We start from the raw sequence: 21,464 nt of genomic DNA, 5'->3' as shown, positions 1-21,464 counted from the left end.
CTCAAAAGTACAATTGTTACAAAAAATAATTTTGAAGTACCTACCTGTGGTTAGATGGCAAAAACAATAAAATCCCTTTGCTCTTGGGAATTGAATTCTTTCTCCTGTAAAACGATTTGTTATACCCACCATCTAACATGGCTGCCGTCACTTGATGCTGCAAAAAAAACCTCTGTCGTTCAAGCTGAACATTCTTTACATTACAGTTGACTTTTACAAATGATTTGCCTTTAAATTAGGTTAAGCCTGTGTCTATGACTCTTCAGTCATTAAACACAGCTGTATTTACTGAATGAGAAAAGAGAGTGTAGTAATTATGAGAGGTCAAGTGTAAGCCAATTGCTGGGTTTAATATCGAGCGAAAGGACTGTGAGGCGACCAGACAATTGCTGACGAGCCTACATGAAATGAATATCTCATTATGTACATTATGATGCCTTCGACCTCTCGAAATGCAACATAACTTAATGAATGAACAAAATATAACTGGGAAATAGAGATATTCTGTCGTCTTACAAAATGAAACTCAGCAAAGCCTCTGTTCTCATAACAGCAATAAATAATTCGAACAACTTCCTAATAGCTCCTGCCACCATAAAAATAAACTCCTTAGAAAAAAATCCTGCCCAACCCCACCCCTGCCAGTACATAAATTTATCAATAACTTTCAAAATCAGTAGGGTAAAATAAATGTTTTACTTTTGAATATTTTTAACGTACTGTAATGACGATATTTGTTTATGTTGTCATAACGAATGTCATTACACTAAAATTGGTTACTTGTAAATATAAAGTCAAACTGTAAACATTTTACATCTATTAATAAATCAATAAATTATTAATTATAAAGTGGTAAAAGGAGTTTCTAATCAATTAGTTAGTGATGATCACACCTTTTGAAAAGATATGCATTGTTTATGAGGGATGCAAAATAGGCCATTTTTGGCCATTTTTAAGCAAAAATCATGGACTATATATAGCTCATGGTTTTGATCGATTTTGGGCCATTTTTACACCTTTTGAAAAGATATGCATTGTTTATGAGGTATGCAAAATAGGCCATTTTTGGCCATTTTTAAGCAAAAAGCATGGACTATAGCCCATGGTTTTGATCGATTTTGGGCCATTTTTACACCTTTTGAAAAGATATGCATTGTTTATGACTGATGCATAATAGGTCATTTTTGGCCATTTTTGAGCAAAAAGCATGGACTATAGCCCATGGTTTTCATCAATTTTGGGCCATTTTCACACCTTTTGAATAGATATGTATTATCCATGATGGATGCATAATAGGTCATTTTTGGCCATTTTTAAGCAAAAAGCATGGACTATAGCCCATATAAATTATGGTGTAGATGAAGGCTCACTCAAGTGGTTCCGTTCTTATTTACTGACGAGGTCTCAGCTGTGCAGTGTTAACGGAAGTCTGTCTGAGCCTTGTACTGTGAGCTGCGGTGTACCACAAGGCAGTAATTTAGGCCCACTTTTATTTCTCCTGTATATTAATGACTTACCAAATTGTTTGGCGCAAGCCATAACAAGAATGTTTGCTGATGATACCAGCATCAGCGTTCATGGTAAAAATGTAGGAGACTTGGAACCAAGCATCAACACTGAAGTCACTAATATACATCGGTGGTTGTTAGCAAATAAGCTAAGCTTGAATGTAGCGAAAACGGAATTTATGATTATTGGGTCCCGCCAAAAGTTCACAGCGCAATGCGATTCCACTATTAATATTGCGATTAATGGAGCTAGCGTTAAACAAGTTGATCACACCAAATCTTTGGGTGTCACTATCGATAAAAACCTTAATTGGTCAGAACATGTTAACAACATTTCGAAGAAAATCTCTTCAAGTATAGGGGCTCTAAAACGTGTTCGCCCATTTATTTCGACCGATAGTGCCATCCAAATCTACGAAGCCTTAATTCTACCCAAACTGGACTATTGTAGTGCAGTTTGGGATGGATTAAGTGATAAACTATGTGTTCAACTACAAAAGCGTCAAAATCGAGCGGCTAGAGTTATCACAAGATCTAACTATGACATAAGATCTAGCCATCTCCTTGACCAATTAAACTGGGATACACTTGCAGTTCGTCGTAAAAAACAAAAAGCCCTACTAATGTTTAAGACGATGCAGGGACGTACACCAGTTTACTTACAAAACCTTTTCTCCGACTACCATACTAAATACAACCTTCGAAATCATGATCATAAACTGTCAATACCTAAGCCACACACTGAATATCTAAAACGATCATTCAGCTATAGTGGGGCAAAATTGTGGAATGACCTACCGTTAAATATAAAAGAGGTCAAGTCAGTACGAAAATTTAAAACGGAAATTGATAGTTTGTACAGTAAGAAAAGTTGTAACTAAGGGCTCCACGGCAAACATGTAAAACAGTAACTAGCTTTTTAATCGTAAATCTTTACTTTTAAATATTTTTAGGCAATCGACTGATGTTTTTACCGTGGCAAAATAAAGAAGCTTCCTTCCTTCCTTCCTTCCTTCCTTCCCATGGTTTTGATCGATTTTGGGCCATTTTCACAACTTTTGAAAAGATATGTATTATCCATGACGGATGCAAAATAGGTCATTTTTGGCTATTTTAAAGGAAAAAGCATGGACTATAGCCCATGGTTTTGATCGATTTTGGGCCATTTTTACACCTTTTGAAAAGATATGTATTATCCATGACGGATGCAAAATAGGTCATTTTTGGCCATTTTTAAGCAAAAAGCATGGACTATAGCCCATGGTTTTGATCGATTTTGGGCCATTTTCACACCTTTTGAAAAGATATGCATTGTTTATGACCGATGCATAATAGGTCATTTTTGGCCATTTTTTAACAAAAAGCATGGACTATAGCCCATGGTTTTCATCAATTTTGGGCCATTTTCACACCTTTTGAATAGATATGTATTATCCATGACGGATGCATAATAGGTCATTTTTGGGCGAAAAGCATGGACTATAGCCCATGGTTTTGATCGATTTTGGGCCATTTTCACACCTTTTGAAAAGATATGCATTATTTATGATGGATGCAAAATAGGCCATTTTTGGCTATTTTAAAGCAAAAAGCATGGACTATAGCCTATGGTTTTGATCGATTTTGGGCCATTTTCACACCTTTTGAAAAGATATGCATTATTTATGATGGATGCAAAATAGGCCATTTTTGGCCATATTAAAGCAAAAAGCATGGACTATAGCTTATAGTTTTGATCGATTTTGGGCCATTTTCACACCTTTTGAAAAGATATGCATTATTTATGATGGATGCAAAATAGGCCATTTTTGGCCATTTTTGAGCAAAAAGCATGGACTATAGCCCATGGTTTTGATCGATTTTGGGCCATTTTCACACCTTTTGAAAAGATATGCATTATTTATAATGGATACAAAATAGGCCATTTTTAGCTTTTTTTGGGCAAAAAGCATGGACTATAGCCCATGGTTTTGATCGATTTTGGGCAATTTTCACAACTTTTGAAAAGATATGCATTATTTATGATGGATGCAAAATAGGCCATATTTGGGCAAAAAGCATGGACTATAGCCCATGGTTTTGATCGATTTTGGGCCATTTTCACAACTTTTGAAAAGATATGCATTATTTATGATGGATGCAAAATAGGCCATATTTGGGCAAAAAGCATGGACTATAGCCCATGGTTTTGATCGATTTTGGGCCATTTTTACACCTTTTGAAAAGATATGTATTATCCATGACGGATGCAAAATAGGTCATTTTTGGCCATTTTTAAGCAAAAAGCATGGACTATAGCCCATGGTTTTGATCGATTTTGGGCCATTTTCACACCTTTTGAAAAGATATGCATTGTTTATGACCGATGCATAATAGGTCATTTTTGGCCATTTTTTATCAAAAAGCATGGACTATAGCCCATGGTTTTCATCAATTTTGGGCCATTTTCACACCTTTTGAATAGATATGTATTATCCATGACGGATGCATAATAGGTCATTTTTGGGCGAAAAGCATGGACTATAGCCCATGGTTTTGATCGATTTTGGGCCATTTTCACACCTTTTGAAAAGATATGCATTATTTATGATGGATGCAAAATAGGCCATTTTTGGCTATTTTAAAGCAAAAAGCATGGACTATAGCTTATGGTTTTGATCGATTTTGGGCCATTTTCACACCTTTTGAAAAGATATGCATTATTTATGATGGCTGCAAAATAGGCCATTTTTGGCCATATTAAAGCAAAAAGCATGGACTATAGCTTATAGTTTTGATCGATTTTGGGCCATTTTCACACCTTTTGAAAAGATATGCATTATTTATGATGGATGCAAAATAGGCCATTTTTGGCCATTTTTGAGCGAAAAGCATGGACTATAGCCCATGGTTTTGATCGATTTTGGGCCATTTTCACACCTTTTGAAAAGATATGCATTATTTATAATGGATACAAAATAGGCCATTTTTAGCTTTTTTTGGGCAAAAAGCATGGACTATAGCCCATGGTTTTGATCGATTTTGGGCAATTTTCACAACTTTTGAAAAGATATGCATTATTTATGATGGATGCAAAATAGGCCATATTTGGGCAAAAAGCATGGACTATAGCCCATGGTTTTGATCGATTTTGGGCCATTTTCACAACTTTTGAAAAGATATGCATTATTTATGATGGATGCAAAATAGGCCATATTTGGACAAAAAGCATGGACTATAGCCCATGGTTTTGATCGATTTTGGGCAATTTTCACACCTTTTGAAAAGATATGCATTATTTATGAGCGATGCAAAATAGGCCATTTTTGGCCATTTTTAAGAAAAGAGCATGGACTATAGCCCATGGTTTTGATCGATTTGAAGCCATTTTTACACCTTTTGAAAAGATATGCATTGTTTATGACTGATGCATAATAGGTCATTTTTGTCCATTTTAAAGGAAAAAGCATGGACTATAACCCATGGTTTTGATCGATTTTGGGCCATTTTCACACCTTTTGAAAAGATATGTATTATCCACGACGGATGCAAAATAGGTCATTTTTGGCCATTTTTAAGCAAAAAGCATGTACAATAGCCCATGGTTTTGATCGATTTTGGGCCATTTTCACACCTTTTGAAAAGATATGCATTATTTATGATGCATGCAAAATAGGCCATATTTGGACAAAAAGCATGGACTATAGCCCATGGTTTTGATCGATTTTGGGCCATTTTCACACCTTTTGAAAAGATATGCATTATTTATGAGCGATGCAAAATAGGCCATTTTTGGCCATTTTTAAGAAAAGAGCATGGACTATAGCCCATGGTTTTGATCGATTTGAAGCCATTTTTACACCTTTTGAAAAGATATGCATTGTTTATGACTGATGCATAATAGGTCATTTTTGTCCATTTTAAAGGAAAAAGCATGGACTATAACCCATGGTTTTGATCGATTTTGGGCCATTTTCACACTTTTTGAAAAGATATGCATTATTTATGATGGATGCAAAATAGGCCAATTTTGGCTATTTTAAAGCAAAAAGCATGGACTATAGCCTATGGTTTTGATCGATTTTGGGCCATTTTCACACCTTTTGAAAAGATATGTATTATCCATGACGGATGCAAAATAGGTCATTTTTGGCCATTTTTGGGCAAAAAGCATGGACTATAGCCCATGGTTTTGATCTATTTTGGGCCATTTTTACACCTTTTGAATAGGTATGTATAATCCATGACGGATGGAAAAGAGGTCAATTTTGGCCATTTTTGGGCAAAAAGCATGGACTATAGCCCATGGTTTTGATCGATTTTGGGCCATTTTCACACCTTTTGAAAAGATATGCATCATTTATGATGGATGCAAAATAGGCCGTTTTTGGCTATTTTAAAGGAAAAAGCATGGACTATAGGCCATGGTTTTGATCGCTTTTGGGCCATTTTCACACCTTTTGAAAAGATATGCATTGTTTATGACCGATGCTTAATAAGTCATTTTTGGCTATTTTAAAGGAAAAAGCATGGACTATAGCGAATGGTTTTGATCTATTTTGGGCCATTTTTACACCTTTTGAAAAGATATGCATTATTTATGATGGATGCAAAATAGGCCATATTTGGAAAAAAAGCATGGACTATAGCCCATGGTTTTGATCGATTTTGGGCCATTTTCACACCTTTTGAAAAGATATGCATTATTTATAATGGATACAAAATAGGCCATTTTTAGCTTTTTTTGGGCAAAAAGCATGGACTATAGCCCATGGTTTTGATCGATTTTGGGCAATTTTCACAACTTTTGAAAAGATATGCATTATTTATGATGGATGCAAAATAGGCCATATTTGGGCAAAAAGCATGGACTATAGCCCATGGTTTTGATCGATTTTGGGCCATTTTCACAACTTTTGAAAAGATATGCATTATTTATGATGGATGCAAAATAGGCCATATTTGGACAAAAAGCATGGACTATAGCCCATGGTTTTGATCGATTTTGGGCCATTTTTACACCTTTTGAAAAGATATGTATTATCCATGACGGATGCAAAATAGGTCATTTTTGGCCATTTTTAAGCAAAAAGCATGGACTATAGCCCATGGTTTTGATCGATTTTGGGCCATTTTCACACCTTTTGAAAAGATATGCATTGTTTATGACCGATGCATAATAGGTCATTTTTGGCCATTTTTTAACAAAAAGCATGGACTATAGCCCATGGTTTTCATCAATTTTGGGCCATTTTCACACCTTTTGAATAGATATGTATTATCCATGACGGATGCATAATAGGTCATTTTTGGGCGAAAAGCATGGACTATAGCCCATGGTTTTGATCGATTTTGGGCCATTTTCACACCTTTTGAAAAGATATGCATTATTTATGATGGATGTAAAATAGGCCATTTTTGGCTATTTTAAAGCAAAAAGCATGGACTATAGCTTATGGTTTTGATCGATTTTGGGCCATTTTCACACCTTTTGAAAAGATATGCATTATTTATGATGGATGCAAAATAGGCCATTTTTGGCCATATTAAAGCAAAAAGCATGGACTATAGCTTATAGTTTTGATCGATTTTGGGCCATTTTCACACCTTTTGAAAAGATATGCATTATTTATGATGGATGCAAAATAGGCCATTTTTGGGCATTTTTGAGCGAAAAGCATGGACTATAGCCCATGGTTTTGATCGATTTTGGGCCATTTTCACACCTTTTGAAAAGATATGCATTATTTATAATGGATGCAAAATAGGCCATTTTTAGCTTTTTTTGGGCAAAAAGCATGGACTATAGCCCATGGTTTTGATCGATTTTGGGCAATTTTCACAACTTTTGAAAAGATATGCATTATTTATGATGGATGCAAAATAGGCCATATTTGGGCAAAAAGAATGGACTATAGCCCATGGTTTTGATCGATTTTGGGCCATTTTCACAACTTTTGAAAAGATATGCATTATTTATGATGGATGCAAAATAGGCCATATTTGGACAAAAAGCATGGACTATAGCCCATGGTTTTGATCGATTTTGGGCAATTTTCACACCTTTTGAAAAGATATGCATTATTTATGAGCGATGCAAAATAGGCCATTTTTGGCCATTTTTAAGAAAAGAGCATGGACTATAGCCCATGGTTTTGATCGATTTGAAGCCATTTTTACACCTTTTGAAAAGATATGCATTGTTTATGACTGATGCATAATAGGTCATTTTTGTCCATTTTAAAGGAAAAAGCATGGACTATAACCCATGGTTTTGATCGATTTTGGGCCATTTTCACACCTTTTGAAAAGATATGTATTATCCACGACGGATGCAAAATAGGTCATTTTTGGCCATTTTTAAGCAAAAAGCATGTACAATAGCCCATGGTTTTGATCGATTTTGGGCCATTTTCACCCCTTTTGAAAAGATATGCATTATTTATGATGCATGCAAAATAGGCCATATTTGGACAAAAAGCATGGACTATAGCCCATGGTTTTGATCGATTTTGGGCCATTTTCACACCTTTTGAAAAGATATGCATTATTTATGAGCGATGCAAAATAGGCCATTTTTGGCCATTTTTAAGAAAAGAGCATGGACTATAGCCCATGGTTTTGATCGATTTGAAGCCATTTTTACACCTTTTGAAAAGATATGCATTGTTTATGACTGATGCATAATAGGTCATTTTTGTCCATTTTAAAGGAAAAAGCATGGACTATAACCCATGTTTTTGATCGATTTTGGGCCATTTTCACACCTTTTGAAAAGATATGTATTATCCACGACGGATGCAAAATAGGTCATTTTTGGCCATTTTTAAGCAAAAAGCATGTACAATAGCCCATGGTTATGATCGATTTTGGGCCATTTTCACACCTTTTGAAAAGATATGCATTATTTATGATGGATGCAAAATAGGCCATATTTGGACAAAAAGCATGGACTATAGCCCATGGTTTTGATCGATTTTGGGCAATTTTCACACCTTTTGAAAAGATATGCATTATTTATGAGCGATGCAAAATAGGCCATTTTTGGCCATTTTTAAGAAAAGAGCATGGACTATAGCCCATGGTTTTGATCGATTTGAAGCCATTTTTACACCTTTTGAAAAGATATGCATTGTTTATGACTGATGCATAATAGGTCATTTTTGTCCATTTTAAAGGAAAAAGCATGGACTATAACCCATGGTTTTGATCGATTTTGGGCCATTTTCACACCTTTTGAAAAGATATGTATTATCCACGACGGATGCAAAATAGGTCATTTTTGGCCATTTTTAAGCAAAAAGCATGTACAATAGCCCATGGTTTTGATCGATTTTGGGCCATTTTCACACCTTTTGAAAAGATATGCATTATTTATGATGCATGCAAAATAGGCCATATTTGGACAAAAAGCATGGACTATAGCCCATGGTTTTGATCGATTTTGGGCCATTTTCACACCTTTTGAAAAGATATGCATTATTTATGAGCGATGCAAAATAGGCCATTTTTGGCCATTTTTAAGAAAAGAGCATGGACTATAGCCCATGGTTTTTATCGATTTGAAGCCATTTTTACACCTTTTGAAAAGATATGCATTGTTTATGACTGATGCATAATAGGTCATTTTTGTCCATTTTAAAGGAAAAAGCATGGACTATAACCCATGGTTTTGATCGATTTTGGGCCATTTTCACACCTTTTGAAAAGATATGTATTATCCACGACGGATGCAAAATAGGTCATTTTTGGCCATTTTTAAGCAAAAAGCATGTACAATAGCCCATGGTTATGATCGATTTTGGGCCATTTTCACACCTTTTGAAAAGATATGCATTATTTATGATGGATGCAAAATAGGCCATATTTGGACAAAAAGCATGGACTATAGCCCATGGTTTTGATCGATTTTGGGCAATTTTCACACCTTTTGAAAAGATATGCATTATTTATGAGCGATGCAAAATAGGCCATTTTTGGCCATTTTTAAGAAAAGAGCATGGACTATAGCCCATGGTTTTGATCGATTTGAAGCCATTTTTACACCTTTTGAAAAGATATGCATTGTTTATGACCGATGCATAATAGGTCATTTTTGGCTATTTTAAAGCAAAAAGCATGGACTATAGCCTATGGTTTTGATCGATTTTGGGCCATTTTCACACCTTTTGAAATGATATGCATTATTTATGACTGATGCATAATAGGTCATTTTTGTCCATTTTAAAGGAAAAAGCATGGACTATAACCCATGGTTTTGATCGATTTTGGGCCATTTTCACACCTTTTGAAAAGATATGTATTATCCACGACGGATGCAAAATAGGTCATTTTTGGCCATTTTTAAGCAAAAAGCATGTACAATAGCCCATGGTTATGATCGATTTTGGGCCATTTTCACACCTTTTGAAAAGATATGCATTATTTATGATGGATGCAAAATAGGCCATATTTGGACAAAAAGCATGGACTATAGCCCATGGTTTTGATCGATTTTGGGCAATTTTCACACCTTTTGAAAAGATATGCATTATTTATGAGCGATGCAAAATAGGCCATTTTTGGCCATTTTTAAGAAAAGAGCATGGACTATAGCCCATGGTTTTGATCGATTTGAAGCCATTTTTACACCTTTTGAAAAGATATGCATTGTTTATGACCGATGCATAATAGGTCATTTTTGGCTATTTTAAAGCAAAAAGCATGGACTATAGCCTATGGTTTTGATCGATTTTGGGCCATTTTCACACCTTTTGAAATGATATGCATTATTTATGACTGATGCATAATAGGTCATTTTTGTCCATTTTAAAGGAAAAAGCATGGACTATAACCCATGGTTTTGATCGATTTTGGGCCATTTTCACACCTTTTGAAAAGATATGTATTATCCACGACGGATGCAAAATAGGTCATTTTTGGCCATTTTTAAGCAAAAAGCATGTACAATAGCCCATGGTTTTGATCGATTTTGGGCCATTTTCACACCTTTTGAAAAGATATGCATTATTTATGATGCATGCAAAATAGGCCATATTTGGACAAAAAGCATGGACTATAGCCCATGGTTTTGATCGATTTTGGGCAATTTTCACACCTTTTGAAAAGATATGCATTATTTATGAGCGATGCAAAATAGGCCATTTTTGGCCATTTTTAAGAAAAGAGCATGGACTATAGCCCATGGTTTTGATCGATTTGAAGCCATTTTTACACCTTTTGAAAAGATATGCATTGTTTATGACCGATGCATAATAGGTCATTTTTGGCTATTTTAAAGCAAAAAGCATGGACTATAGCCTATGGTTTTGATCGATTTTGAGCCATTTTCACACCTTTTGAAAAGATATGCATTATTTATGAGGGATTCAAAATAGGCCATTTTTGGCCATTTTTGGGCAAAAAGCATGGACTATAGCCCATGGTTTTGATCGATTTTGGGCCATTTTCACACCTTTTGAAAAGATATGCATTATTTATGAGCGATGCAAAATAGGCCATTTTTGGCCATTTTTAAGAAAAGAGCATGGACTATAGCCCATGGTTTTGATCGATTTGAAGCCATTTTTACACCTTTTGAAAAGATATGCATTGTTTATGACCGATGCATAATAGGTCATTTTTGGCTATTTTAAAGCAAAAAGCATGGACTATAGCCTATGGTTTTGATCGATTTTGAGCCATTTTCACACCTTTTGAAAAGATATGCATTATTTATGAGGGATTCAAAATAGGCCATTTTTGGCCATTTTTGGGCAAAAAGCATGGACTATAGCCCATGGTTTTGATCGATTTTGGGCCATTTTCACACCTTTTGAAAAGATATGCATTATTTATGATGGATGCAAAATAGGCCATATTTGGACAAAAAGCATGGACTATAGCCCATGGTTTTGATCGATTTTGGGCAATTTTCACACCTTTTGAAAAGATATGCATTATTTATGAGCGATGCAAAATAGGCCATTTTTGGCCATTTTTAAGAAAAGAGCATGGACTATAGCCCATGGTTTTGATCGATTTGAAGCCATTTTTACACCTTTTGAAAAGATATGCATTGTTTATGACCGATGCATAATAGGTCATTTTTGGCTATTTTAAAACAAAAAGCATGGACTATAGCCTATGGTTTTGATCGATTTTGGGCCATTTTCACACCTTTTGAAATGATATGCATTATTTATGACTGATGCATAATAGGTCATTTTTGTCCATTTTAAAGCAAAAAGCATGGACTATACCCCATGGTTTTGATCGATTTTGGGCCATTTTCACACCTTTTGAAAAGATATGTATTATCCACGACGGATGCAAAATAGGTCATTTTTGGCCATTTTTAAGCAAAAAGCATGTACAATAGCCCATGGTTATGATCGATTTTGGGCCATTTTCACACCTTTTGAAAAGATATGCATTATTTATGATGGATGCAAAATAGGCCATATTTGGACAAAAAGCATGGACTATAGCCCATGGTTTTGATCGATTTTGGGCAATTTTCACACCTTTTGAAAAGATATGCATTATTTATGAGCGATGCAAAATAGGCCATTTTTGGCCATTTTTAAGAAAAGAGCATGGACTATAGCCCATGGTTTTGATCGATTTGAAGCCATTTTTACACCTTTTGAAAAGATATGCATTGTTTATGACCGATGCATAATAGGTCATTTTTGGCTATTTTAAAGCAAAAAGCATGGACTATAGCCTATGGTTTTGATCGATTTTGGGCCATTTTCACACCTTTTGAAATGATATGCATTATTTATGACTGATGCATAATAGGTCATTTTTGTCCATTTTAAAGGAAAAAGCATGGACTATAACCCATGGTTTTGATCGATTTTGGGCCATTTTCACACCTTTTGAAAAGATATGTATTATCCACGACGGATGCAAAATAGGTCATTTTTGGCCATTTTTAAGCAAAAAGCATGTACAATAGCCCATGGTTTTGATCGATTTTGGGCCATTTTCACACCTTTTGAAAAGATATGCATTATTTATGATGCATGCAAAATAGGCCATATTTGGACAAAAAGCATGGACTATAGCCCATGGTTTTGATCGATTTTGGGCAATTTTCACACCTTTTGAAAAGATATGCATTATTTATGAGCGATGCAAAATAGGCCATTTTTGGCCATTTTTAAGAAAAGAGCATGGACTATAGCCCATGGTTTTGATCGATTTGAAGCCATTTTTACACCTTTTGAAAAGATATGCATTGTTTATGACCGATGCATAATAGGTCATTTTTGGCTATTTTAAAGCAAAAAGCATGGACTATAGCCTATGGTTTTGATCGATTTTGAGCCATTTTCACACCTTTTGAAAAGATATGCATTATTTATGAGGGATTCAAAATAGGCCATTTTTGGCCATTTTTGGGCAAAAAGCATGGACTATAGCCCATGGTTTTGATCGATTTTGGGCCATTTTCACACCTTTTGAAAAGATATGCATTATTTATGAGCGATGCAAAATAGGCCATTTTTGGCCATTTTTAAGAAAAGAGCATGGACTATAGCCCATGGTTTTGATCGATTTGAAGCCATTTTTACACCTTTTGAAAAGATATGCATTGTTTATGACCGATGCATAATAGGTCATTTTTGGCTATTTTAAAGCAAAAAGCATGGACTATAGCCTATGGTTTTGATCGATTTTGAGCCATTTTCACACCTTTTGAAAAGATATGCATTATTTATGAGGGATTCAAAATAGGCCATTTTTGGCCATTTTTGGGCAAAAAGCATGGACTATAGCCCATGGTTTTGATCGATTTTGGGCCATTTTCACACCTTTTGAAAAGATATGCATTATTTATGATGGATGCAAAATAGGCCATATTTGGACAAAAAGCATGGACTATAGCCCATGGTTTTGATCGATTTTGGGCAATTTTCACACCTTTTGAAAAGATATGCATTATTTATGAGCGATGCAAAATAGGCCATTTTTGGCCATTTTTAAGAAAAGAGCATGGACTATAGCCCATGGTTTTGATCGATTTGAAGCCATTTTTACACCTTTTGAAAAGATATGCATTGTTTATGACCGATGCATAATAGGTCATTTTTGGCTATTTTAAAACAAAAAGCATGGACTATAGCCTATGGTTTTGATCGATTTTGGGCCATTTTCACACCTTTTGAAATGATATGCATTATTTATGACTGATGCATAATAGGTCATTTTTGTCCATTTTAAAGGAAAAAGCATGGACTATAACCCATGGTTTTGATCGATTTTGGGCCATTTTCACACCTTTTGAAAGATATGTATTATCCACGACGGATGCAAAATAGGTCATTTTTGGCCATTTTTAAGCAAAAAGCATGTACAATAGCCCATGGTTTTGATCGATTTTGGGCCATTTTCACACCTTTTGAAAAGATATGCATTATTTATGATGCATGCAAAATAGGCCATATTTGGACAAAAAGCATGGACTATAGCCCATGGTTTTGATCGATTTTGGGCCATTTTCACACCTTTTGAAAAGATATGCATTATTTATGAGCGATGCAAAATAGGCCATTTTTGGCCATTTTTAAGAAAAGAGCATGGACTATAGCCCATGGTTTTGATCGATTTGAAGCCATTTTTACACCTTTTGAAAAGATATGCATTGTTTATGACCGATGCATAATAGGTCATTTTTGGCTATTTTAAAGCAAAAAGCATGGACTATAGCCTATGGTTTTGATCGATTTTGAGCCATTTTCACACCTTTTGAAAAGATATGCATTATTTATGAGGGATTCAAAATAGGCCATTTTTGGCCATTTTTGGGCAAAAAGCATGGACTATAGCCCATGGTTTTGATCGATTTTGGGCCATTTTCACACCTTTTGAAAAGATATGCATTATTTATGATGGATGCAAAATAGGCCATATTTGGACAAAAAGCATGGACTATAGCCCATGGTTTTTGATCGATTTTGGGCAATTTTCACACCTTTTGAAAAGATATGCATTATTATGAGCGATGCAAAATAGGCCATTTTTGGCCATTTTTAAGAAAAGAGCATGGACTATAGCCCATGGTTTTGATCGATTTGAAGCCATTTTTACACCTTTGAAAAGATATGCATTGTTTATGACCGATGCATAATAGGTCATTTTTGGCTATTTTAAAACAAAAAGCATGGACTATAGCCTATGGTTTTGATCGATTTTGGGCCATTTTCACACCTTTTGAAAAGATATGCATTATTTATGACTGATGCATAATAGGACATTTTTGTCCATTTTTAAGGAAAAAGCATGGACTATAACCCATGGTTTTGATCGATTTTGGGCCATTTTCACACCTTTTGAAAAGATATGTATTATCCACGACGGATGCAAAATAGGTCATTTTTGGCCATTTTTAAGCAAAAGCATGTACAATAGCCCATGGTTTTGATCGATTTTGGGCCATTTTTATACCTTTTGAAAAGATATGCATTATTTTTGATTGATGCAAAATAGGCCATATTTGGACAAAAAGCATGGACTATAGCCCATGGTTTTGATCGATTTTGGGCAATTTTCACACCTTTTGAAAAGATATGCATTATTTATGAGCGATGCAAAATAGGCCATTTTTGGCCATTTTTAAGAAAAGAGCATGGACTATAGCCCATGGTTTTGATCGATTTGAAGCCATTTTTACACCTTTTGAAAAGATATGCATTGTTTATGACCGATGCATAATAGGTCATTTTTGGCTATTTTAAAGCAAAAAGCATGGACTATAGCCTATGGTTTTGATCGATTTTGAGCCATTTTCACACCTTTTGAAAAGATATGCATTATTTATGAGGGATTCAAAATAGGCCATTTTTGGCCATTTTTGGGCAAAAAGCATGGACTATAGCCCATGGTTTTGATCGATTTTGGGCCATTTTCACACCTTTTGAAAAGATATGCATTATTATGAGCGATGCAAAATAGGCCATTTTGGCCATTTTTAAGAAAAGAGCATGGACTATAGCCCATGGTTTTGATCGATTTGAAGCCATTTTACACCTTTTGAAAAGATATGCATTGTTTATGACCGATGCATAATAGGTCATTTTTGGCTATTTTAAAGCAAAAAGCATGGACTATAGCCTATGGTTTTGATCGATTTTGAGCCATTTTCACACCTTTTGAAAAGATATGCATTATTTATGAGGATTCAAAATAGGCCATTTTTGGCCATTTTTGGGCAAAAAGCATGGACTATAGCCCATGGTTTTGATCGATTTTGGGCCATTTTCACACCTTTTGAAAAGATATGCATTATTTATGAGCGATGCAAAATAGGCCATTTTTGGGCATTTTTAAGAAAAGAGCATGGACTATAGCCCATGGTTTTGATCGATTTGAAGCCATTTTTACACCTTTTGAAAAGATATGCATTGTTTATGACCGATGCATAATAGGTCATTTTTGGCTATTTTAAAGCAAAAAGCATGGACTATAGCCTATGGTTTTGATCGATTTTGGGCCATTTTCACACTTTTTGAAAAGATATGCATTATTTATGATGGATGCAAAATAGGCCATTTTTGGCTATTTTAAAGCAAAAAGCATGGACTATAGCCTATGGTTTTGATCGATTTTGGGCCATTTTCACACCTTTTGAAATGATATGCATTATTTATGACTGATGCATAATAGGTCATTTTTGTCCATTTTAAAGGAAAAAGCATGGACTATAACCCATGGTTTTGATCGATTTTGGGCCATTTTCACACCTTTTGAAAGATATGTATTATCCACGACGGATGCAAAATAGGTCATTTTTGGCCATTTTTAAGCAAAAAGCATGTACAATAGCCCATGGTTTTGATCGATTTTGGGCCATTTTCACACCTTTTGAAAAGATATGCATTATTTATGATGCATGCAAAATAGGCCATATTTGGACAAAAAGCATGGACTATAGCCCATGGTTTTGATCGATTTTGGGCAATTTTCACACCTTTAGAAAAGATATGCATTATTATGAGCGATGCAAAATAGGCCATTTTTGGCCATTTTTAAGAAAAGAGCATGGACTATAGCCCATGGTTTTGATCGATTTGAAGCCATTTTTACACCTTTTGAAAAGATATGCATTGTTTATGACCGATGCATAATAGGTCATTTTTGGCTATTTTAAAGCAAAAAGCATGGACTATAGCCTATGGTTTTGATCGATTTTGAGCCATTTTCACACCTTTTGAAAAGATATGCATTATTTATGAGGGATTCAAAATAGGCCATTTTTGGCCATTTTTGGGCAAAAAGCATGGACTATAGCCCATGGTTTTGATCGATTTTGGGCCATTTTCACACCTTTTGAAAAGATATGCATTATTTATGAGCGATGCAAAATAGGCCATTTTTGGCCATTTTTAAGAAAAGAGCATGGACTATAGCCCATGGTTTTGATCGATTTTAAGCCATTTTTACACCTTTTGAAAAGATATGCATTGTTTATGACCGATGCATAATAGGTCATTTTTGGCTATTTTAAAGCAAAAAGCATGGACTATAGCCTATGGTTTTGATCGATTTTGAGCCATTTTCACACCTTTTGAAAAGATATGCATTATTTATGAGGGATTCAAAATAGGCCATTTTTGGCCATTTTTAAGAAAAGAGCATGGACTATAGCCCATGGTTTTGATCGATTTTGGGCCATTTTCACACCTTTTGAAAAGATATGTATTATCCATGACGGATGCAAAATAGGTCATTTTTGGCCTTTTCGGGGCAAAAAGCATAGACTATAGCCCATGGTTTTGATCTATTTTGGGCCATTTTTACACCATTTGAATAGATATGTATAATCCATGACGGATGGAAAAGAGGTCAATTTTGGCAATTTTTGGGCAAAAAGCATGGACTATAGCCCATGGTTTTGATCGATTTTGGGCCATTTTCACACCTTTTGAAAAGATATGCATTATTTATGAGCGATGCAAATAGGCCATTTTTGGGCATTTTTAAGAAAAGAGCATGGACTATAGCCCATGGTTTTGATCGATTTGAAGCCATTTTTACACCTTTTGAAAAGATATGCATTGTTTATGACCGATGCATAATAGGTCATTTTTGGCTATTTTAAAGCAAAAAGCATGGACTATAGCCTATGGTTTTGATCGATTTTGGGCCATTTTCACACTTTTTGAAAAGATATGCATTATTTATGATGGATGCAAAATAGGCCATTTTTGGCTATTTTAAAGCAAAAAGCATGGACTATAGCCTATGGTTTTGATCGATTTTGGGCCATTTTCACACCTTTTGAAAAGATATGTATTATCCATGACGGATGCAAAATAGATCATTTTTGGCCATTTTTGGGCAAAAAGCATGGACTATAGCCCATGGTTTTGATCTATTTTGGGCCATTTTTACACCTTTTGAATAGGTATGTATAATCCATGACGGATGGAAAAGAGGTCAATTTTGGCCATTTTTGGGCAAAAAGCATGGACTATAGGCCATGGTTTTGATCGATTTTGGGCCATTTTCACACCTTTTGAAAAGATATGCATTATTTATGATGGATGCAAAATAGGCCATATTTGGGCAAAAAGCATGGACTATAGCCCATGGTTTTGATCGATTTTGGGCAATTTTCACAACTTTTGAAAAGATATGCATTATTTATGATGGATGCAAAATAGGCCATATTTGGGTAAAAAGCATGGACTATAGCCCATGGTTTTGATCGCTTTTGGGCCATTTTCACACCTTTTGAAAAGATATGCATTGTTTATGACCGATGCTTAAAAAGTCATTTTTGGCTATTTTAAAGGAAAAAGCATGGACTATAGCGAATGGTTTTGATCTATTTTGGGCCATTTTTACACCTTTTGAAAAGATATGCATTATTTATGATGGATGCAAAATAGGCCATTTTTGGGCAAAAAGCATGGACTATAGCCCATGGTTTTGATCGATTTTGGGCCATTTTCACACCTTTTGAAAAGATATGTATTATCCACGACGGATGCAAAATAGGTCTATTTTGGCCATTTTTAAGCAAAAAGCATGTACAATAGCCCATGGTTTTGATTGATTTTGGGCCATTTTCACACCTTTTGAAAAGATATGCATTATTTATGATGGATGCAAAATAGGCCATATTTGGACAAAAAGCATGGACTATAGCCCATGGTTTTGATCGATTTTGGGCCATTTTCACACCTTTTGAAAAGATATGCATTATTTATGAGCGATGCAAAATAGGCCATTTTTAGCCATTTTTAAGAAAAGAGCATGGACTATAGCCCATGGTTTTAATCGATTTGAAGCCATTTTTACACCTTTTGAAAAGATATGCATTGTTTATGACCGATGCATAATAGGTAATTTTTGGCTATTTTAAAGCAAAAAGCATGGACTATAGCCTATGGTTTTGATCGATTTTGGGCCATTTTCACACTTTTTGAAAAGATATGCATTATTTATGATGGATGCAAAATAGGCCATTTTTGGCTATTTTAAAGCAAAAAGCATGGACTATAGCCTATGGTTTTGATCGATTTTGGGCCATTTTCACACTTTTTGAAAAGATATGTATTATCCATGACGGATGCAAAATAGGTCATTTTTGGCCATTTTTGGGCAAAAAGCATGGACTATAGCCCATGGTTTTGATCTATTTTGGGCCATTTTTACACCTTTTGAATAGGTATGTATAATCCATGACGGATGGAAAAGAGGTCAATTTTGGCCATTTTTGGGCAAAAAGCATGGACTATACCCCATGGTTTTGATCGATTTTGGGCCATTTTCACACCTTTTGAAAAGATATGCATCATTTATGATGGATGCAAAATAGGCCGTTTTTGGCTATTTTAAAGGAAAAAGCATGGACTATAGCCCATGGTTTTGATCGATTTTGGGCCATTTTCACACCTTTTGAAAAGATATGCATCATTTATGATGGATGCAAAATAGGCCGTTTTTGGCTATTTTAAAGGAAAAAGCATGGACTATAGCGAATGGTTTTGATCTATTTTGGGCCATTTTTACACCTTTTGAAAAGATATGCATTGTTTATGACCGATGCATAATAGGTCATTTTTGGCTATTTTAAAGCAAAAAGCATGAACTACTATAGCCTATGGTTTTGATCGATTTTGGGACATTTTCACACCTTTTGAAAAGATATGCATTATTTATGATGGATGCAAAATAGGACATTTTTGGCTATTTTAAAGCAAAAAGCATGGACTATAGCCTATGGTTTTGATAGATTTTGGGCCATTTTCACACCTTTTGAAAAGATATGCATTATTTATGATGGATTCAAAATAGGCCATTTTTGGGCAAAAAGCATGGACTATAGCCCATGGTTTTGATCTATTTTGGGCCATTTTCACACCTTTTGAAAAGATATGTATTATCCATGACGGATGCTAAATAGGTCATTTTTGGCTATTTTTGGGCAAAAAGCATGGACTATAGCCCATGGTTTTGATCGATTTTGGGCCATTTTCACACCTTTTGAAAAGATATGCATTATTTATGATGGATGCAAAATAGGACATATTTGGGCAAAAAGCATGGACTATAGCCCATGGTTTTGATGTATTTTGGGCCATTTTCACACCTTTTGAAAAGATATGTATTATCCATGACGGATGCAAAATAGGTCATTTTTGGCCATTTTTAAGCAAAAAGCATGGACTATAGCCCATGGTTTTGATCGATTTTGGGCCATTTTTACACCTTTTGAAAAGATATGCATTGTTTATGACCGATGCATTATAGGTCATTTTTGGCTATTTTAAAGCAAAAACCATGGACTATAGCCTATGGTTTTGATCGATTTTGGGCCATTTTCACACCTTTTGAAAAGATATGCATTATTTATGATGGATTCAAAATAGGACATATTTGGCCATTTTTAAGTAAAAAGCATGGACTATAGCCCATGGTTTTGATCGATTTGAAGCCATTTTCACACCTTTTGAAAAGATATGCATTGTTTATGACTAATGCATAATAGGTCATTTTCGTCCATTTTAAAGGAAAAAGCATGGACTATAACCCATGGTTTTGATCGATTTTGGGCCATTTTCACACCTTTTGAAAAGATATGTATTATCCACGACGGATGCAAAATAGGTCATTTTTGGCCATTTTTGGGCAAATAGCATGGACTATAGCCCATGGTTTTGATCTATTTTGGGCCATTTTCATACCTTTTGAAAAGATATGTATTATCCATGACGGATGCAAAATAGGTCATTTTTGGTAATTTTTGGGCAAAAAGCATGGACTATAGCCCATGGTTTTGATCGATTTGGGTCCATTTTCACACCTTTTGAAAAGATATGCATTATTTATGATGGATGCAAAATAGGACATATTTGGGCAAAAAGCATGGACTATAGCCCATGGTTTTGATGTATTTTGGGCCATTTTCACACCTTTTGAAAGATAGTATTATCCATGACGATGCAAAATAGGTTCATTTTTGGCCATTTTTAAGCAAAAAGACATGACTATAGCCCATGGTTTTGATCGAATTTTGGGCCATTTTTACACCTTTTGAAAAGATATGCATTGTTATGACCGATGCTTATAGGTCATTTTTGGCTATTTTAAAGCAAAAACCATGGACTATAGCCTATGGTTTTGATCGATTTTCGGCCATTTTTCACACCTTTGAAACGATATGCATTATTTATGATGGATGGCAAAATAGGAATATTTGGCCATTTTTAAGTAAAAAGCATGGACTATAGCCCATGGTTTTGATCGATTTGAAGCCATTTTCACACCTTTTGAAAAGATATGCATTGTTTATGACTGATGCATAATAGGTCATTTTTGTCCATTTTAAAGGAAAAAGCATGGACTATAACCATGGTTTTGATCGATTTTGGGCCATTTTCACACCTTTTGAAAAGATATGTATTATCCACGACGGATGCAAAATAGGTCATTTTGGCCATTGTAAGCAAAAAGCAAGTAACAATAGCCCATGGTTTG

The sequence above is a fragment of the Actinia tenebrosa genome, unplaced genomic scaffold, assembly GCF_029948245.1.
Source record: "Actinia tenebrosa isolate PJP-AT-01 unplaced genomic scaffold, QUT_ActTen_1.0 PGA_scaffold17__23_contigs__length_9995812, whole genome shotgun sequence".
Lineage (NCBI taxonomy): Eukaryota > Metazoa > Cnidaria > Anthozoa > Actiniaria > Actiniidae > Actinia > Actinia tenebrosa.
This window is presented reverse-complemented; position numbering follows the sequence as displayed.